This window comes from Bombina bombina, chromosome 5 (genome assembly GCF_027579735.1).
Source record: "Bombina bombina isolate aBomBom1 chromosome 5, aBomBom1.pri, whole genome shotgun sequence".
Classification (NCBI taxonomy): domain Eukaryota; kingdom Metazoa; phylum Chordata; class Amphibia; order Anura; family Bombinatoridae; genus Bombina; species Bombina bombina.
Genome location: NC_069503.1, coordinates 906,468,597 through 906,491,103, shown reverse-complemented (window position 1 = coordinate 906,491,103; position 22,507 = coordinate 906,468,597). Strand labels below are relative to the sequence as shown.

At 37.5% G+C, this 22,507-nt stretch overlaps 1 protein-coding gene across 1 annotated transcript in view; it reads left to right on the top strand.

Moving 5' to 3' along the window:
* The window catches only part of CA8 (carbonic anhydrase 8), a 311,353-nt gene extending 289,119 nt beyond the window's left edge, over nt 1-22,234 (top strand). Inside the window, exon 9 of the mRNA XM_053715065.1 lies at nt 21,674-22,234. The gene's annotated coding sequence lies outside the window, so the exon portion shown is untranslated. The remainder of the gene's footprint in view (nt 1-21,673) is intronic.
* Nucleotides 22,235-22,507: the final 273 nt, after the last annotated feature.

The following is a 22,507-nucleotide window of genomic DNA, read 5'->3' as shown; positions in this document are numbered from 1 at the left end:
TTGAGGGGCCAGACATTCCAGCATCCGCACACGAACAAGCGATACACCATCCGCCACAGATTAACATGCACTAGTACATATGTCATCTATATGTTAATCTGTCCGTGCTCCCTGGTGTATGTTGGTAAAACAATAACAAGTTTTAGAGACAGGATGGCAAACCATTGCTGTGCAATATGGGAGGCACTAAAAAAGGGGGATTCAGAGCAACCAGTCGCCAGGCATTTCGCTGAATGTAATCATAGCTTATCAAGCTTGAGGTCAATATTGATTGACCATGTGCCGCCATTAAGGAGAGGTGGCAACAGAGATAACAGGTTGTTACAAGTGGAAACAAAATGGATCCACATGTTGGACACATTGGTCCCAAGAGGGCTGAACACTGTCCTTGACTTTGGACCGTTCTATAATAAATAAACTTCATCTGTATCTACGAACTATGGATGTATGCTAAGCTACCTGGAACTATTCACATGGATTTTCATCCTAGTGGGTACCCACGAGTTTCTAGTCATACTCCAGGCGGCACGACTATAAATAAGGGGGGAATAATGTATCTTATGCATGTAAGTTAGATCTGTTCTGGTTCAAGATATGTAAATATGAAAATGTATATGCATATATGAATTTTAGACTAATGAAGCATATAGATTGTTCTTTCTACATGTCCCTGCTATCCATGGTTGATTGATTTTTTTAACTTTAATTGCACTTTAATTTAGTTCTAATGTTTTTAATGTTTTGCACCCCTGTATTGTGATCTATATTGAGATCAGTATTTGTTGCTGTGGCCAACAATTATGGGCCATTATGTAACGCCTAATACATTAATGATGGGCTTTAACGCCTGCATATTTCTGCATTTATAGCCGGGACTTATTAGCCTGGTGCATTTACGGAGGTATTGTATACCGGTTGCTATGGTTACCGGACTAGGCGTGATTGGGCGACGTGATACTACGTGGTCACGCAACGCAGTAACGTCATGACGTCACTGCGTACCCAGTGGATCGCATACAGGAGTGTTAAACGAGGATGTATATAAGTCTGCGGGTCTTGAGGTATGATAGGTGAGTTGTTGGGCATTAGGTTGTCTATAACTTTATGACATTTGACAAAGGTGTTTTGTGAACACTGAAACGTTATGTCATTTTAACTTTTTGATATTTATTAAAAGCTACGTTTTATTGTGAACAGTGAGTGCCTTTTTTTCTTCTGGACTTATATATATATATATATATATATATATATATATATATATATATATATATATATATATATATATATATATATATATATATATATATATATATATATATATATATATATATATATATATATATATATAAGTAGACAACCCAAGGTATTGATCTAAACCCATTTTGGTATATTTCATGCCACCATTTCACCACCAAATGCAAACAAATAAAAAAAATTGTTAAACTTTTTCACACACTTTGGGTTTCTCACTGAAATTATTTACATACTGCTTGTGCAATCATGTTTGGAAATAGTAGACATGCATGGATTTTCCATTGGTTTTTGGAAATTAGAAGGCTGCTAATTTCAGCTGTGCAACACAGTTCTGAAATTCCCCTCACTAAAGGGGTTAATTAATTAGCTGGTAAGGGAAATATTATAATAATGTAGGAATTACCCTCCTACCTGACACCTCTCATTTCCATAATCCCCTCCCAAGCAGTTCTCTTACTCCCCACCCACACTCCCTACCATCAGCTACTGGCAGACAGTATGCAGTATGAAGCTGTGACATATATAATATTATGCTGTATGATAGGCAATGTACCACATGATGTGTATATATATATATATATATATATATATATATATATATATATATATATATATATATATATATATATATATATATATATATATATATATAGCTATATACGTCAGTTTGGGTTAAGGGGTTAAAAAACAACAACTTTGTAATGTATTTTAATTATTTGATTTACTTTACTTCCTCCCAATTTTGGCAGATACAGTGGGTATTGAAAGAATCACATCTTGTTCCTTTGCAGCCTGAAATAAAGACAGACACAGTTTTTGTTTATCCAGTTGTAATTACTCAGTGCAACTTATAACATCCAAGTGAAAGATTTAACACCAACATGTCAGGCAAAAATAAAGACAATTATAAAACAGAATCACTGAGTTGGAAACAGGATCACCTCCTTGCGTCAATATTTTGTTGAACACCTTTTGTTTTAATTACCTCCTTTAGTCTGTTGGGATATGTCTCTACTAACTTTGCACATCTAGACTGTGCAATATTGGCCCACTCTTCTTTGCAGAACTGCTTTAGTTCCACTACATTTGATGGTGTCCGTTTGTGGACTGGAGTCTTCAAGTCATGACACAAATATTCAATGAGATTTATATCTGGGTTCTGACTAGGCCATGCAATGACATTCACCTTTTTCTTCAACCACCGTGTGGTCATTTTTGCTGTGTGCTTTGGGTCATTGTCATGTTGGAAGGTAAACCTTCTTCCCAATGACAACTTCCTGGCAGAGGGCAGCAGATTTTCCTCAAGAATTTGACAGTATTTTGCCCCATCCATTATTCCTTCTATCCTGACAAGTGTTCCAGTGCCTGCTGCAGAGAAACACCCCCATAACAGGATATTACCACCTCCATGTTTTACTGTAGGTATGGTGTTATTTGGATGGTGATCTGTATTGGATTGCCTCCAGACATATCATTTGTCATTGAGGCCGGATAATTCAATTTTAGTTTCATCTGACCATAACACCTTTTTCCATGTGGCCTCAGAGTCTCCTAGGTGTGTTATGGCAAAGTTTAGTTGTGACTGCATGTGGCGTTTCTTAAGGAGTGACTTTTTTCTTGCAACCCTCCCATACAAGCCACATTTGGGGAGAATTTGTGATATTTTTGTCATATACGCACAATGACAATTATTTGTCATAAGTTCCTGCAACTGCTTCAGAGTTGCTGTGGGCCTCTTGGTAGCCTCTCTGACCAGTTTCCTCCTGGCTCTTTCATCCAGTTTGGAGCAACGTCTTGATCCAGAGAGGGTCTGTGTTTTACCAAATACCTTCTTGTATCCATCTCCTGACTGAGATGCTCCAGGAAAGCTCTTTTCATGCTGAGCTAATCAATATGCCAACAGCTGATCACAGTTGAAGGTTAAATGGCTTTGTGTGTACTGTTGAGAAGGTGATTAGCTACACCTGATTGAGTTTACAAGTAATTTTAGGAGGGGGTGATCCTTTTTCCAACTCAGTGATTCTGTTTTTGAATTGTCTTTATTTTTGCCTGACATGTTGGTGTTATATCTTTCACTTGGATGTTATAAGTTGCACTGAGTAATTACAACTGGATAAACAAAAACTGTGTCTGTCTTTATTTCAGGCTGCAAAGGAACAAATTGTGATTATTTTCAAGGGGGGTGATTATTTTCAAAACCCACTGTATACATGAGATCCTGCAGTAATCCAGCAATCATTTTGCAGAATGTTGAATTTCAGCATTTCTAGGGCAGTGAAAAAAACACAGGAAAAAATAGTGCGAATCAAATAATGAAAACATATTGCAAAGTTTTTAGGGCTTTTTATATATAAAAACTCACACTTTGTACTCCAATCACTAAAAGCTGCAATAATAGATGATTTTAAAACACATAAAACCTCCTATGCCAGAATACTGACAGATGTAGCTCAGAAGTGGCTTTTAATAAGGGCACTTTCCTAAAAGTAACTAGCATTTTTTTACTGCAATGGCTTCATCCTCTTGCTCTACCCTGGATTACAAAGTGCAAGCACACTATACAGTGGGGGCTATTATCAGGAATTAACCCTGCCCTCTTGCCTCCATATAACTAACATGCGCACCATGTGCAGTAGCCCCCCAGCACTCTCTAATTTGATTAAATCTGACGCCATCAGCTGTAATAGGAAGTAAATTAATCAGGCAGTTGGCAGAGGACCAAGGGTAGTGTGGTGATGGAAAAGAGACAATAGGAACGGATTTGTTCTAGCTCTGATCTAAACCCTGCACCTCACTACTTAACTTTACCCCAACCTCTCAAATAACCCTTAGGACTGTTCTGGCTCCATCACTGGACCAACCAGTTAAACTACAATGCTAAGCCACTCCACAGACTTCCCTGATCCCCTCCCAGTACCAAAAAATTGAAAGATTTGTAATATATTTGGAATATATTTATTAATGCATGAATTTTTAAATATATATATATATATATATATATATATATACAGTATATATATATATATATATATATATATATATATATATATATATATATATATATATATATATACTAGCTGTTGCCCGTGCATTTTGTGATTTGTAAAAAATAGGGAAAACGCGACCACTCGCAATGACGTGTGCCTTCACGTGTGTGCCCGTTCGGGTTGCACATTCACTGAGTTTTTGTAAATTCTCTGTGTTTCTTGTAATCTAAATGCCAATGTTCATGTCTATAACATTGTTGGTTTTTGAGATATAGGTATCCTTATAATTAAGCCCCCCCACGTGTTTCTTTATTTTTCAAGGAGAATCAAAATACCAATTTTCACATCTGTAACATTGTTAGTTTTTGAGATATAGGTATCCTCATAAATGTAGCTCCCCCCTCTTTTAACCCCTCTTAAGTGAATTTTGGGAAAATGATAAACCGCGTGTTTCTTTATATTTCAAGGAGAATCTAGATACCAATTTTCACGTCTGTAATATTGTCGGTTTTTGAGATATAGGTATCCTCATAAATCAGCCCCCTCTTTTGACCCCACCTTAAGTAGATTATGTGGAAATGGTAAAACACGTGTTTCTTTATTTTTTAAGGAGAATCTAAATACCAATTTTCCCGTCTGTAACATAGTCGGTTTTTGAGATATAGGTATCCTCATAAATCAGCCCCCCTCTTTTGACCCCCCTTAAGTGGATCAAGTGGAAATGGTAAAACACGTGTTTCTTTATTTTTCAAGGTGAATCTAAATAATAATTTTCACATCTGTAACATCGTTGGTTTTTGAGATATAGGTATCCTCATAAATCAGCCCTTCCTCTTTTGAACCCACCATAAGTGGATTCTGGGTAAATGATAAAACACGTGTTTCTTTATTTTTCAAGTGGAATCTAAATACCAATTTTCTTGTCTGTAACATTGTTAGTTTTTGAGATATAGGTATCCTCATAAATCAGCCCCCCTTTTTTGATCCCCCTTAAGTGAATTATGTGGAAATGTTAAAACACGTTTCTTTATTTTTCAAGGAGAATCTAAATATCAATTTTTACGTCTGTAAAATCGTCGTTTTTTGAAATATAGGTATCCTCATAAATCAGCCCCCCCCTTTTAACCCTTCCTTAAGTGGATTTTTGGGAAATAGTAAAACACGTGTTTATTTTTCAAGGTGAAGCTAAATACCAATTTTCACGTCTGTAAAATCGTTGTTTTTTGAAATATAGGTATCCTCATAAATCAGCCCCCCCTCTTTTGACCCCCCCTTAAGTGGACTATGTGGAAATGGTAAAACACATGTTTCTTTATTTTTCAAGGAGAATCAAAATACCAATTTTCACATCTGTAACATTGTTGGTTTTTGAGATATAGGTATCCTCATAAATTTAGCCCCCCCCCCTCTTTTGACCCCTCTTAAGTGGATTTTGGGAAAATGATAAAACATGTGTTTCTTTATATTTCAAGGAGAATCTAGATACCAATTTTAACGTCTGTAACATTGTCGTTTTTTGAGATATAGGTATCCTCATAAATCAGCCCCCCCTCTTTTGACCCCCCTTAAGTGGACTATTTGGAAATGGTAAAACACGTGTTTCTTTATTTTTCAAGGAGAATCAAAATACCAATTTTCACATATGTAACATTGTTGGTTTTTGAGATATAGGTATCCTCATAAATTTAGCCCCCCCCCCCCTCTCTTTTTACCCCTCTTAAGTGGATTTTGGAAAAATTATAAAACACGTGTTTCTTTTTCATGTCTGTAACATAGTCAGTTTTTGAGATATAGGTATCCTCATATATCAGCCCCCCTCTTTTGACCTCCCTTAAGTGGATCAAGTGGAAATGGTAAAACACATGTTTCTTTATTTTTCAAGGAGAATCTAAATACCAATTTTCACATCTGTAACATCATCGGTTTTTGAGATATAGGTATCCTCATAAATCAGCCCTTCCTCTTTTGAACCCACCATAAGTGGATTTTGGGTAAATGATAAAACACGTGTTTCTTTATTTTTCAAGTGGAATCTAAATACCAATTTTCTTGTCTGTAACATCGTCGTTTTTTAAAATATAGGTATCCTCATAAATCAGCCCCCCTTTTTTGACCCCCCCTTAAGTGGATTACGTGGAATTGGTAAAACAAGTGTTTCTTTATTTTTCAAGGAGAATCTAAATATCAATTTTCACGTCTGTAACATCGTCGGTTTTAGAAATATAGGTATCCTCATAAATCATCCCCCCTCTTTTGACCCCCCTTAAGTGGATTTTGTAGAAATGGTAAAACACGTGTTTCTTTATTTTTCAAGGAGAATCTAAATACCTATTTTCACGTCTTTAACATTGTCTGTTTTTGAGATATAGATATCCTCATACCTTCCAAATTTCACGTTCCTAGGTTAAAATATATATACTGTATATCCGTATATCCAGGGTAATAGGCATTAGTGCCACACCTATTTTTGTGTGCAAGTTGTTGCCATCTCATCCTTTTTAAAGCTGTGAAGAATAAAAGCTTGTTTTTAGAAGAAACCATGGAAGTCTCTCTTTTTTTCTCCATTCTTCCTCCATACTCTGGGTCCTTGGTTTCCAAATGAGATGCAAAATTTGCTCTCATCAGAAAAGAGGACTTTGGACCACTTAGCAACAGACCAGATCTGTTTTTCTTTAGCCCAGGTAAGACGCTTCTGACTTTGCTTGTTATTCAGGAGTGGCTTGACAAGAGGAATACGACATTTGAAGCCCATGTCCAGTATCCGTCTGTGTGTGGTGGCTCTTGATGCACTGACTCCAGCCTCAGTCCACTCCTTGTGAAAGTCCCCAACACTTTTGAATGGCCTTTTCCTGACAATCCTCTCCAGGCTGCGGTCATCCCTGCTGCTTGTGCGCCTTTTTCTTCCACACTTTTCCTTTCCACAATTTCTATTAATGTGCTTTGATACAACTGTCAGGTCAGCAGTCTTTCCCATGATTGTGATTCCTACTGAACCAGACTGAGAGACCATTTAAAGGCTCAGAAACCCTTTGCAGGTGTTATGGCTTAATTAGCTGATTAGAGTTGAACACTTTGAGCCTAGAATATTGCACCTTTTCACAATATTCTAATTTTCTAAGGCCTAGATTTGGAGTTCGGCGGTAAAAGGGCTGTTAACGCTCCGCGGGCTTTTTTCTGGCCGCACCATAAATTTAACTCTGGTATCGAGAGTTCAAACAAATACTGCGTTAGGCTCCAAAAAAGGAGCGTAGAGCATTTTTACCGCAAATGCAACTCTCGATACCAGAGTTGCTTACGGACGCGGCCGGCCTCAAAAACGTGCTCGTGCACGATTCTCCCATAGGAAACAATGGGGCTGTTTGAGCTGAAAAAAAACCTAACACCTGCAAAAAAGCAGCGTTCAGCTCCTAACGCAGCCCCATTGTTTCCTATGGGGAAACACTTCCTACGTCTGCACCTAACACTCTAACATGTACCCCGAGTCTAAACACCCCTACCCTTACACTTATTAACCCCTAATCTGCCGCCCCCCGCTATCGCTGACCCCTGCATATTTTTTTAAACCCCTAATCTTCCGCTCCGTAAACCGCCGCCACCTACGTTATCCCTATGTACCCCTAATCTGCTACCCCTAACACCGCCGACCCCTATATTATATTTATTAACCCCTAACCTGCCCCCCACAACGTCGCCGACACCTGCCTACACTTATTAACCCCTAATCTGCCGAGCGGACCTGAGCGCTACTATAATAAAGTTATTAACCCCTAATCCGCCTCACTAACCCTATCATAAATAGTATTAACCCCTAATCTGCCCTCCCTAACATCGCCGACACCTAACTTCAATTATTAACCCCTAATCTGCCGACCGGAGCTCACCGCTATTCTAATAAATGTATTAACCCCTAAAGCTAAGTCTAACCCTAACACTAACACCCCCCTAACTTAAATATAATTTTTATCTAACGAAATAAATTAACTCTTATTAAATAACTTATTCCTATTTAAAGCTAAATACTTACCTGTAAAATAAATCCTAATATAGCTACAATATAAATTATAATTATATTATAGCTATTTTAGGATTAATATTTATTTTACAGGCAACTTTGTAATTATTTTAACCAGGTACAATAGCTATTTAATAGTTACCTAGTTAAAATAATAACAAATTTACCTGTAAAATAAATCCTAACCTAAGTTATAATTAAACCTAACACTACCCTATCAATAAAATAATTAAATAAACTACCTACAATTACCTACAATTAACCTAACACTACACTATCAATAAATTAATTAAACACAATTCCTACAAATAAATACAATTAAATAAACTAGCTAAAGTACAAAAAATAAAAAAGAACTAAGTTACAGAAAATAAAAAAATATTTACAAACATAAGAAAAATATTACAACAATTTTAAACTAATTACACCTACTCTAAGCCCCCTAATAAAATAACAAAGCCCCCCAAAATAAAAAATTCCCTACCCTATTCTAAATTAAAAAAGTTACAAGCTCTTTTACCTTACCAGCCCTGAACAGGGCCCTTTGCGGGGCATGCCCCAAGAATTTCAGCTCTTTTGCCTGTAAAAAAAATATACAATACCCCCCCCCCCAACATTACAACCCACCACCCACATACCCCTAATCTAACCCAAACCCCCCTTAAATAAACCTAACACTAAGCCCCTGAAGATCTTCCTACCTTGTCTTCACCATCCAGGTATCACCGATCCGTCCTGGCTCCAAGATCTTCATCCAACCCAAGCGGGGGTTGGCGATCCATAATCCGGTCCAGAAGAGGCTCCAAAGTCTTCCTCCTATCCGGCAAGAAGAGGACATCCGGACCGGCAAACATCTTCTCCAAGCGGCATCTTCGATCTTCTTCCATCCGGAGCGAAGCGGCAGGATCCTGAAGACATCCAGCGCGGAACATCCATCCGGACCGACGACTGAACGACGAATGACTGTTCCTTTAAGGGACGTCATCCAAGATGGCGTTCCTCGAATTCCGATTGGCTGATAGGATTCTATCAGCCAATCGGAATTAAGGTAGGAATTTTCTGATTGGCTGATGGAATCAGCCAATCAGAATCTAGTTCAATCCGATTGGCCGATCCAATCAGCCAATCAGATTGAGCTCGCATTCTATTGGCTGATCGGAACAGCCAATAGAATGCGAGCTCAATCTGATTGGCTGATTGGATCAGCCAATCGGATTGAACTTGATTCTGATTGGCTGATTCCATCAGCCAATCAGAAAATTCCTACCTTAATTCCGATTGGCTGATAGAATCCTATCAGCCAATCGGAATTCGAGGGACGCCATCTTGGATGACGTCCCTTAAAGGAACAGTCATTCGTCGTTCAGTCGTCGGTCCGGATGGATGTTCCGCGCTGGATGTCTTCAGGATCCTGCCGCTTCGCTCCGGATGGAAGAAGATCGAAGATGCCGCTTGGAGAAGATGTTTGCCGGTCCGGATGTCCTCTTCTTGCCGGATAGGAGGAAGACTTTGGAGCCTCTTCTGGACCGGATTATGGATCGCCAACCCCCGCTTGGGTTGGATGAAGATCTTGGAGCCAGGACGGATCGGTGATACCTGGATGGTGAAGACAAGGTAGGAAGATCTTCAGGGGCTTAGTGTTAGGTTTATTTAAGGGGGGTTTGGGTTAGATTAGGGGTATGTGGGTGGTGGGTTGTAATGTTGGGGGGGGGGGTATTGTATGTTTTTTTTTACAGGCAAAAGAGCTGAAATTCTTGGGGCATGCCCCGCAAAGGGCCCTGTTCAGGGCTGGTAAGGTAAAAGAGCTTGTAACTTTTTTAATTTAGAATAGGGTAGGGAATTTTTTATTTTGGGGGGCTTTGTTATTTTATTAGGGGGCTTAGAGTAGGTGTAATTAGTTTAAAATTGTTGTAATATTTTTCTTATGTTTGTAAATATTTTTTTATTTTCTGTAACTTAGTTCTTTTTTATTCTTTGTACTTTAGCTAGTTTATTTAATTGTATTTATTTGTAGGAATTGTGTTTAATTAATTTATTGATAGTGTAGTGTTAGGTTAATTGTAGGTAATTGTAGGTAGTTTATTTAATTATTTTATTGATAGGGTAGTGTTAGGTTTAATTATAACTTAGGTTAGGATTTATTTTACAGGTAAATTTGTTATTATTTTAACTAGGTAACTATTAAATAGCTATTGTACCTGGTTAAAATAATTACAAAGTTGCCTGCAAAATAAATATTAATCCTAAAATAGCTATAATATAATTATAATTTATATTGTAGCTATATTAGGATTTATTTTACAGGTAAGTATTTAGCTTTAAATAGGAATAAGTTATTTAATAAGAGTTAATTTATTTCGTTAGATAAAAATTATATTTAAGTTAGGGGGGTGTTAGTGTTAGGGTTAGACTTAGCTTTAGGGGTTAATACATTTATTAGAATAGCGGTGAGCTCCGGTCGGCAGATTAGGGGTTAATAATTGAAGTTAGGTGTCGGCGATGTTAGGGAGGGCAGATTAGGGGTTAATACTATTTATGATAGGGTTAGTGAGGCGGATTAGGGGTTAATACATTTATTATAGTAGCGCTCAGGTCCGCTCGGCAGATTAGGGGTTAATAAGTGTAGGCAGGTGTCGGCGACGTTGAGGGGGGCATATTAGGGGTTAATAAATATAATATAGGGGTCGGCGATGTTAGGGGCAGCAGATTAGGGGTACATAGGGATAACGTAGGTGGCGGCGATTTGCGGTCGGAAGATTAGGGGTTAATTATTTTAAGTAGCTGGCGGCGACGTTGTGGGGGGCAAGTTAGGGGTTAATAAATGTAATACAGGGGTCGGCGGGGTTAGGGGCAGCAGATTAGGGGTACATAAATATAACGTAGGTGGCGGTCGGCAGATTAGGGGTTAAAAATTTTAATCGAGTGGCGGCGGTGTGGGGGGACCTCGGTTTAGGGGTACATAGGTAGTTTATGGGTGTTAGTGTACTTTAGGGTACAGTAGTTAAGAGCTTTATGAACCGGCGTTAGCCAGAAAGCTCTTAACTCCTGCTATTTTCAGGCGGCTGGAATCTTGTCGTTAGAGCTCTAACGCTCACTTCAGAAACGACTCTAAATACCAGCGTTAGAAAGATCCCATTGAAAAGATAGGCTACGCAAATGGCGTAGGGGGATCTGCGGTATGGAAAAGTCGCGGCTGTAAAGTGAGCGTTAGACCCTTTAATCACTGACTCCAAATACCAGCGGGCAGCCAAAACCAGCGTTAGGAGCCTCTAACGCTGGTTTTGACGGCTACCGCCGAACTCCAAATCTAGGCCTTAGATTGTGGATTTGGGTTTTTCATGAGCTGTAAGCCATAATCATCACAATTATGACAAATCACGGCTTGAACTATCTTGCTTTGCATGTAATGAGTCTATCTCTTATAGTAGTTTCACCTATTAAGTTGCATTAGTGAAATAAATGAACTTTTGCACAATATTCTAATTTTTCAAGTTTCACCTGTGTGTATATATATTTATATATATGAAACATTTTTAACCGGAACTTATATTGTGTGCATTAATTAGATGAATATTTTACCATCCGGCACTAGAGACAAACTATCACTCGATTTTCCATTTGTCACAGTCAAGGTATGAAGATGGTTGACACACTAAACAGAAATTAGCAGACAAATCAAGAATAACTTTAAATCTAATGTTTCCAAGTATCCATTATTTGTCCTGACAGTTCAGCATTTCAGAAGAATGTCCAGTAACATCTGCACAATATATTGGACATTTAAATGTCACCTAAGTGTCAGCTACATTTTTAATATGTCTTTTAACAGTTATTTAGGCAAAGGTAAAAAAATAAAATCATTATCTCATGTTACTAGCATTCATGGGTGCAGTTTTGTTTGGGTTAAGTGTGGGTGGGGCAAATCCCTGCTCTGTTTGTAACTGGCAGCTAAAGAGGTAAAATTGATTTGTGTCACTGGCACTTGGGGCATCAAGAGTGGGGCCTAAGTTTTTTTTATGTAAGCACAAATAACAAATTATAGTTATCCTTTGTTGAAGATTTTGTTTTTATAACACATTTATAACACATTTTTTTCCCAACTATTTTTTGATATCATAGTTATCCTTTGTTTAAAATGCTAATTTTTTGATAACATACGGCTAGATTACAAGTTTTGCGGTATGAGGGGTGCGGTACTAATTTGCACGTTATTGTCACCGATCACTTACCTACAGCGCTGGTATTACAGGTTTATAAAAACCCAGCTTTAACAGGCAAGAAGTGAGCGTAGAGCAAAATTGAGCTCCATACTGCACTCCAATCTGCTTAAGTCAGCGGTGAGCTGGTTTTACGTGCTTGTGCACAATTTCCCCATAGACATCAATGGGGAGAGCCGGCTGAAAAAAAGCCTAACACCTGCAATAAAGGAGCGTAAAGCTCTGTAACGCAGCCCCATTGAAACAAAATTTATGTTTACAGATAACAACCTAACATGAACCCCGAGTCTAAACACCCCTAATCTTACACTTATTAACCCCTAATCTGCCGCCCCCGACATCGCAGACACCTACATTATATTTATTAACCCCTAATCTGCCGCCCCCGACATCGCCAACACCTACATTATACTTATTATCCCCTAATCTGCCGCTCCGGACATCGCCGCCACTATAATAAACATATTAACCTATAAACTGCCGCACTCCTGCATCACAAACACTAGTTAAATATTATTAACACCTAATCTGCCGCCCCTAACATCGCCGCCACCTACCTACATTTATTAACCCCTAAGCTGCCGCACCCAACGTCGCCGCCACTATACTAAATTTATTAACCTCTAAACCTAAGTCTAACCCTAACCCTAACACCCCATAACTTTAATATAATTAAAATAAATCTAAATAAAACCTACTGTTAATAACTAAATAATTCCTATTTAAAACTAAATACTTACCAATAAAATAAACCCTTAGACCTAGATTTGGAGTTTGGCGTTAGCCGTGAAAACCAGCGTTAGAGGCTCCTAACGCTGGTTTTAGGCTACCGCCGGTATTTGGAGTCACTCAAAATAGGGTCTAACGCTCACTTTTCAGCCGCGACTTTTCCATACCGCAGATCCCCTTACGTCAATTGCGTATCCTATCTTTTCAATGGGATTTTTCTAACTCCGGTATTTAGAGTCGTTTCTGAAGTGAGCGTTAGACATCTAACGACAAAACTCCAGCCGCAGGAAAAAAGTCAGTAGTAAAGAGCTTTCTGGGCTAACGCCGGTTTCTAAAGCTCTTAACTACTGTACTCTAAAGTACACTAACACCCATAAACTACCTATGTACCCCTAAACCGAGGTCCCCCCACATCGCCGACACTCGAATACATTTTTTTAACCCCTAATCTGCCGACCGCCACCTACGTTATCCTTATGTACCCCTAATCTGCTCCCCCTAACACCGCCGACCCCTGTATTATATTTATTAACCCCTAATCTGCCCCCCTCAACGTCGCCTCCATCTGCCTACACTTATTAACCCCTAATCTGCCGACCGCAAAGCGCCGCCACCTACGTTATCCTTATGTAACCCTAATCTGCTGCCCCTAACACCGCCGACCCCTATATTATATTTATTAACCCCTAATCTGCCCCCCTCAACATCGCCTCCACCTGCCTACACTTATTAACCCCTAATCTGCCGAGCGGACCTGAGCGCTACTATAATAAAGTTATTAACCCCTAATCCGCCTCACTAACCCTATAATAAATAGTATTAACCCCTAATCTGCCCTCCCTAACATCGCCGACACCTAACTTCAAGTATTAACCCCTAATCTGCCGACTGGAGCTCACCGCTACTCTAATAAATGTATTAACCCCTAAAGCTAAGTCTAACCCTAACACTAACACCCCCCTAAATTAAATATAATTTACATCTAACGAAATTAATTAACTCTTATTAAATAAATTATTCCTATTTAAAGATAAATACTTACTTGTAAAATAAATCCTAATATAGCTACAATATAAATTATAATTATATTATAGCTATTTTAGGATTAATATTTATTTTACAGGTAACTTTGTATTTATTTTAACCAGGTACAATAGCTATTAAATAGTTAAGAACTATTTAATAGCTAAAATAGTTAAAATAATTACAAAATTACCTGTAAAATAAATACTAATATAGCTACAATATAAATTATAATTATATTATAGCTATTTTAGGATTAATATTTATTTTACAGGTAACTTTGTATTTATTTTAACCAGGTACAATAGCTATTAAATAGTTAAGAACTATTTAATAGTTACCTAGTTAAAATAATTACAAAATTACCTGTAAAATAAATCCTAACCTAAGTTACAATTAAACCTAACACTATACTATCATTAAATTAATTAAAAAAAATACCTACAATTACCTACAATTAAACCTAACACTACACTATCAATACATTAATTAAATACAATATCTACAAATAACTACAATGAAATAAACTAACTAAAGTACAAAAAATAAAAAAGAACTAAGTTACAAAAAATAAAAAAATATCTACAAACAAAAGAAAAATATTACAAGAATTTTAAACTAATTACACCTACTCTAAGCCCCCTAATAAAACAACAAAGCCCCCCAAAATAAAAAATGCCCTACCCTATTCTAAATTACTAAAGTTAAAAGCTCTTTTACCTTACCAGCCCTGAACAGGGCCCTTTGCGGGGCATGCCCCAAGAAGTTCAGCTCTTTTGCCTGTAAAAAAAAACATACAATACCCCCCCCCAACATTACAACCCACCACCCACATACCCCTAATCTAACCCAAACCCCCCTTAAATAAACCTAACACTAAGCCCCTGAAGATCATCCTACCTTGTCTTCACCTCACCAGGTATCACCAATCCGTCCTGGCTCCAAAATCTTCATCCAACCCAAGCGGGGGTTGGCGATCCATCATCCGGTGGCTGAAGAGGTCCAGAAGAGGCTCCAAAGTCTTCATCCTATCCGGGAAGAAGAGGCGATCCGGACCGGCAACCATCTTGATCCAAGCAGCATCTTCTATCTTCATCCGATGACGACCGGCTCCATCCTGAAGACCTCCACCGCGGACCCATCTTCTTCCGGCGACGTCCAACTGAAGAATGACGGTTCCTTTAAGGGACGTCATCCAAGATGGCATCCCTCGAATTTCGATTGGCTGATAGGATTCTATCAGCCAATCGGAATTAAGGTAGGAATATTCTGATTGGCTGATGGAATCAACCAATCAGAATCAAGTTCAATCCGATTGGCTGATCCAATCAGCCAATCAGATTGAGCTCGCATTCTATTGGCTGATCGGAACAGCCAATAGAATGCGAGCTCAATCTGATTGGCTGATTGGATCAGCCAATCGGATTGAACTTGATTCTGATTGGCTGATTCCATCAGCCAATCAGAATATTCCTACCTTAATTCCGATTGGCTGATAGAATCCTATCAGCCAATCGGAATTCGAGGGACGCCATCTTGGATGACGTCCCTTAAAGGAACCGTCATTCTTCAGTTGGACGTCGCCGGAAGAAGATGGGTCCGCGGTGGAGGTCTTCAGGATGGAGCCGGTCGTCATCGGATGAAGATAGAAGATGCCGCTTGGATCAAGATGGTTGCCGGTCCGGATCGCCTCTTCTTCCCGGATAGGATGAAGACTTTGGAGCCTCTTCTGGACCTCTTCAGCCACCGGATGATGGATCGCCAACCCCCGCTTGGGTTGGATGAAGACTTTGGAGCCAGGACGGATCGGTGATACCTGGTGAGGTGAAGACAAGGTAGGATGATCTTCAGGGGCTTAGTGTTAGGTTTATTTAAGGGGGGTCTGGGTTAGATTAGGGGTATGTGGGTGGTGGGTTGTAATGTGGGGGGGGGGTATTGTATGTTTTTTTTTACAGGCAAAAGAGCTGAACTTCTTGGGGCATGCCCCGCAAAGGGCCCTGTTCAGGGCTGGTAAGGTAAAAGAGCTTTTAACTTTAGTAATTTAGAATAGGGTAGGGCATTTTTTATTTTGGGGGGCTTTGTTGTTTTATTAGCGGGCTTAGAGTAGGTGTAATTAGTTTAAAATTGTTGTAATATTTTTCTTATGTTTGTAGATATTTTTTTATTTTTTGTAACTTAGTTCTTTTTTATTTTTTGTACTTTAGTTAGTTTATTTCATTGTAGTTATTTGTAGATATTGTATTTAATTAATGTATTGATAGTGTAGTGTTAGGTTTAATTGTAAGTAATTGTAGGTATTTTATTTAATTAATTTAATGATAGTATAGTGTTAGGTTTAATTGTAACTTAGGTTAGGATTTATTTTACAGGTAATTTTGTAATTATTTTAACTAGGTAACTATTACATAGTTCTTAACTATTTAATAGCTATTGTACCTGGTTAAAATAATTACAAAGTTGCCTGTAAAATAAATATTAATCCTAAAATAGCTACAATGTAATTATAATTTATATTGTAGCTATATTAGGGTTTATTTTACAGGTAAGTATTTAGCTTTAAATAGGAATAATTTATTTAATAAGAGTTAATTAATTTCGTTAGATTAAAATTATATTTAATTTAGGGGGGTGTTAGTGTTAGGGTTAGACTTAGCTTTAGGGGTTAATCCATTTATTAGAATAGCGGTGAGCTCCGGTCGGCAGATTAGGGGTTAATAATTGAAGTTAGGTGTCGGCGATGTTAGGGAGGGCAGATTAGGGGTTAATACTATTTATTATAGGGTTAGTGAGGCGGATTAGGGGTTAATAACTTTATTATAATAGCGGTGCGGTCCGCTCGGCAGATTAGGGGTTAATAAGTGTAGGCAGGTGGAGGCGACGTTGAGGGGGGCAGATTAGGGGTTAATAAATATAATATAGGGGTCGGCGGTGTTAGGGGCAGCAGATTAGGGGTACATAGGGATAATGTAAGTAGCGGCGGTTTACGGAGTGGCAGATTAGGGGTTAAAAATAAAATGCAGGGGTCAGCGATAGCGGGGGCGGCAGATTAGGGGTTAATAAGTGTAAGGTTAGGGGTGTTTAGACTCGGGGTACATGTTAGAGTGTTAGGTGCAGACGTAGGAAGTGTTTCCCCATAGCAAACAATGGGGCTGCGTTAAGAGCTGAACGCAGCTTTTTTGCAGGTGTTAGGTTTTTTTTCAGCTCAAACAGCCCCATTGTTTCCTATGGGGGAATCGTGCACGAGCACGTTTTGAGGCTGGCCGCTTGCGTAAGCAACTCTGGTATTGAGAGTTGAAGCTGCGTTAAAAATGCTCTACGCTCCTTTTTTGGAGCCTAACGCAGCGTTTATGTGGACTCTCAATACCAGAGTTATTTTTATGGTGCGGCCAGAAAAAAGCCGGCGTTAGTTTTTCGGGTCGTTACCGACAAAACTCCAAATCTAGCCATAAGTTAGCTACAATATAACTAATAGTTACATTGCATTTTTCTTAGGTTTTATTTTTATTTTACCTAGTTAAAATAAATACAAATTTACCTGTAAAATAAAGCCTGAGTTACACTAACACCTAACATTACACTACAATTAAATAAATTAAATTGATTAAATACAATTACCTAAATTACAAAAAAAACCCCACTAAATTACGCAAAAAATAAATGATCAGATATTTAAACTAATTACACCTAATCTAATAGCCCTATCAAAATAACCCCCCTAAAGTAAAAAAAAAACCCTAGCCTAAACTAAACTACCAATAGATGTAAAAAAAAAATACAAACAACCCCCCAACAGTAAAACCCACCACCCACACAACCAACCCCCCCAAATAAAATCCTAACTAAAAAAACCTAAGCTCTCCATTGCCCTGAAAAGGGCATTTGGATGGGCATTGCCCTTAAAAGGGCATTTAGCTCTTTTTCAGTTGCCCAAATGCCCTAATCTAAAAATAAAACCCACCCAATAAACCCTTAAAAAAACCTAAACACTAACCCCCGAAGATCCACTTACAGTTTTGAAGACCAGACATCCATCCTCAATGAAGCCGGGAGAAGTTTTAATCCAAGCGGCAAGAAGTCCTCAGTGAAGCGGGGAGAAGTCTTCATCCAAGCCGGCAGAAGTGGTCCTCCAGATGGGCAGAAGTCTTCATCCAGACGACATCTTCTATCTTCATCCATCTGGCGCGGAGTAGCTCCATCTTCAAGACATCCGGCGCGGAGCATTCTCTTCTTCCAATGACTAACGTGAATGTAGGTTTTTTTAAATTACTTCATCCAAGATGGCGTCTCTTGAATTCCGATTGGCTGAAAGAAAATTTTTATTTAGATTTATTTTAATTATATTTGTTAGGGGGTGTTAGGGTTAGGGTTAGACTTAGGTTTAGGGTTTAATAAATTTATTATAATGGTGGCGATGTTGGGGGTGGCAGATTAGGGTTTAATAAATGTAGGTAGGTGGCAGCGATGTTAGGGGCAGCAGATTAGGGGTTAATAATATTTAACTAGTGTTTGTGAGGCGGGAGTGTGGCGGTTTAGGGGTTAATATGTTTATTATAGTGGCGGCGATGTCCTGAGCGGCAGATTAGGGGTTAATAATATTTAACTAGTGTTTGTGAGGTGGGAGTGCGGCGCTTTAGGGGTTAATATGTTTATTATAGTGGTGGCGATGTCGGGAGTAGCAGATTAGGGGTTAATAATTTTATTTTAGTGTTTGCGATGTGGGAGGGCCTCAGTTTAGGGGTTAATAGGTAGTTTATGGGTGTTAGTGTACTTTTTAACACTTTAGTTACGAGTTTTATGCTACAGCTTTGTAGTGTAAAACTCATAACTACTGACTTTAGATTGCGTTACGAATCTTGCGGGATAGGCTGTACCGCTCACTTTTTGGACCCCCAGAAAAAGCTTGTAATACTGGCGCTATGGAAGTCCCATTGAAAAAAGATTTTACGCAAATTGCGTAAGTTCATTTGCAGTACGGCCAAAAAAGTGTGCGGTGCCCCTAAACCTGCAAGGCTCGTAATACCAGCGGTAGTGAAAAAGCATCGTTATGAGCCTTAACGTTGCTTTTTTACTCATATGGCAAAACTCGTAATCTAGCCGATAGTTATTCTTTGTTGAAGATTTTGTTACATACGAGCACAAAAAAAGTTATCCTTTGTTGAAGATTTTGTTTCATGCAAGCACAAATAACACATTTTTAAATTATTTTCTATTTTGTATCGGCAAATAATTTGCAAACACACTTTGCACACATTTTTGCAAACATTTTGCAAATATTTTCATTTCACTTATGATCATTTGATATACATCAAATATTTGAAAACACAATTAACCCTATAGCTTTTGTCTAGCGCACATATACACTATTTTCTATCCAAACAATCTGCCTACCACTCTTGCCCAGTCACAGGTTAACATGTCATCAATTATTTTTGTGCAGGAAAGTAGAAGTTCCAAACTATTTTAGATGAATGGTTAAAAATGAATGGAGGAATTAACAGATGGCTGCATTATATTATAATTACACGTGCCAAAGATAATACCTCAAGTAACAGATTACAGACACACAATGTATATAGGAAATTATGTTAATGAATATCATTTAAAGGTATGTTGCTTGCATATAACTTGGTTCAATCTTTGTTCAATCTCAAATACATAGTTGAAGTCAACTCTAGAGCAGCAATGCATTAATAAACTTAAAACATTGGGTGTCCCAAAGACAAAACATATGTGTACACCCATCAATAACCAGTCAGCTCTCAGCAGTGCAATGCTGCTCCTGAGCATAATTTAGATATGCTTTATACAAAAAGGATTCCAAAAGAAATGAATATAAAACCCAATTTTTTTCTTACATGATTCAGAGCATACAATTTTAAACAACTTTCCGATTTACTTCAATTAGCAAATTTGCGTTATTTCTTTGGTATTCTTTGTTGAAGGAGCAACATTGCATTACAGTAAGCTAACTAAGCAAATTTGGTGAACCATTAACAAAAGGCTTAAATGTGCAGCCACCAATCAGCAGCTAGTTCCCAATAGTGCATTGCTGCTCCTGAGCAGCAAATTACATAATAGAAGAACATTTGAAAGTTGTTTAAAATTGTATGCTTCATCTGAATCATGTAAGGACATTTTGGGGTTTCATGTCCCTTTAAGTAAATTTGATAACAGAAGTAATTTGAAACTCTCTTAGCATTGCACTGTCTAACCCATGACCATTTAATTTTCATATTTGTTTGTCTCTTTTAATGTATTAAGTATTTAAATGTACACAATTCACAAATGCACAAGTCTAATCTCTCAATGTAACATGTAGAATGGCTTTCTTGATGATAACTGATGTCTGCTTTTTAGTGGTGCGGAGGTTCAGCATATCTTGAGATGTTTGCCAATCATGGCCCATCTCAATCTTAAAGATTTGATTTTTTTATTTTGGAAAGTGTTGGTTCACATATATAGTTTGAAGAAAATATGCAAATCAAATGCCGGGCTTGTTTATTCAACACAGGATATGTTGCTTCTGGCGAAGATTTGTAGAATTTCACCAGATTGCTAATATCAAAGACTCCCTTCATTGCATAATTACACAGCAAATTCACAAGTTCTAATTGCAGTAGTTCTGGTGCTTTGTTAACTTTATAAAAATTAGAAACTTTATATAAATGGAGATGGAACTAAATGACTGGGTCAATTTTGAAGAAAACAACTCTGTTCCCAGATTGTTCTTGAATATCTTTAATAACCTTTTTAAAAGATTTATTTCTGGGAGAAGTTTTAAGAACTTGTACTTTGAATAACTAACTTTATTTGAAATACTTTAATTGCACTGTATGTATCATTGTTCAAATTATCTTTGCTAACACATTGTTCAAGTCATTCTAATGCTTTGGCATAGATATCAATTACAAATACTAAATAAGATAACTAGTCACAGCGTTTTTTTCTTCTTCCATTTTTCACATATTTGTCATATTTCTTCTTGCAAATAGTTTGCCAACGTTTTACAACGGCGTACTCAACTTACTTCTTTGTGGTATAAACTGCATGTGTTTTGTGCATTTTTTTTTGTTTCGCAAAACAGTTAACCAGAGCTCTAAAGGATGCGTTAATCATTCTAGCATAAATTACGATTGAGCTCAAGAGATCTCGTAATACAAGAAGTAAACCCGATATGTGAAAAACCCTGCAATAAACCCCTTTTTGCTTTTAACAGCCCCACTCATAATCTGGACCTTAATATGTTGTAAATGTGAGTGCGGGACAGTCAATTTATTGAAGCTTTTTTTCAATATAAAAGATTTACAACTAAAAATTGGTTGTGAAAAGGGACTCTCTTGTCATCCTTAAAATGTTTCCTTTTGTTATATACTGATTTCTTGCTTGGATCTTAATACACTTTCAGTGTAACTACTTAAGAGATTCATGATATTTTTCCATTATCTTTTCAGATGACTGAAGACAATGGCCCCATAGTGCACTCAGATGAAAACTGGAAACTTTGAGGGTTGCTGCATTAGCTAAAGCACAAAGACTGCATTGTCTTTCTAATTTAACCTTGATTAGCAGGTGTAGCAGTTGCTCTATCCATTTAAATATGGGCATCCAATGATCACGAAAAAGAGAACTTTGGAATTCCCCACTCCTCTTCATTTCAAGCTTACAAGTCATGCAATATAGTCTGGTTTATCTTTTTGCTAAATGAAAAGGACATCATGTAACATGAAACTGAGCTAAAGAACCACTTGACAAGCACATTTTTAATAAAATCTCATTCACTTTTTCTTTCCTGAAGAGACTCCCAAATAGTGTATAATTAACAGAGAATGTTGAATTCTGCTATGCATAGAATTTATGCAGCGATAATGATTTGTAAATGTATTTAATATTTTGTTTTGCATTTTGAAATTCAAATATTGGATTGCTTTGTTTTTATAAAATGCATTAGTTATGGATATATATTTAATATTTTTTGATGTATATTCTTATTAATAAAGCTGTAGATAATTTCAGGTTTTATTGTACCTCTTATTATTGAACCTACAGTATATATAGGGTAAATAATAAATAAAATGTTTGCAAAATGTTTTTTATAAAAGTGGAGTTTTAGCAAATGCGACATTCATAACCTTGCCTTTAAATTTTCATGCAAAATAAATGTAAATAAAACATAAATATGGACATAAGTATTTATGATTTTTATTATTATTTGATAACTTGTTAATTTTGTTCTGATCTGTTTCTCCAATTTTATATACAGCCAACATTTCTCACACATTAAAAGA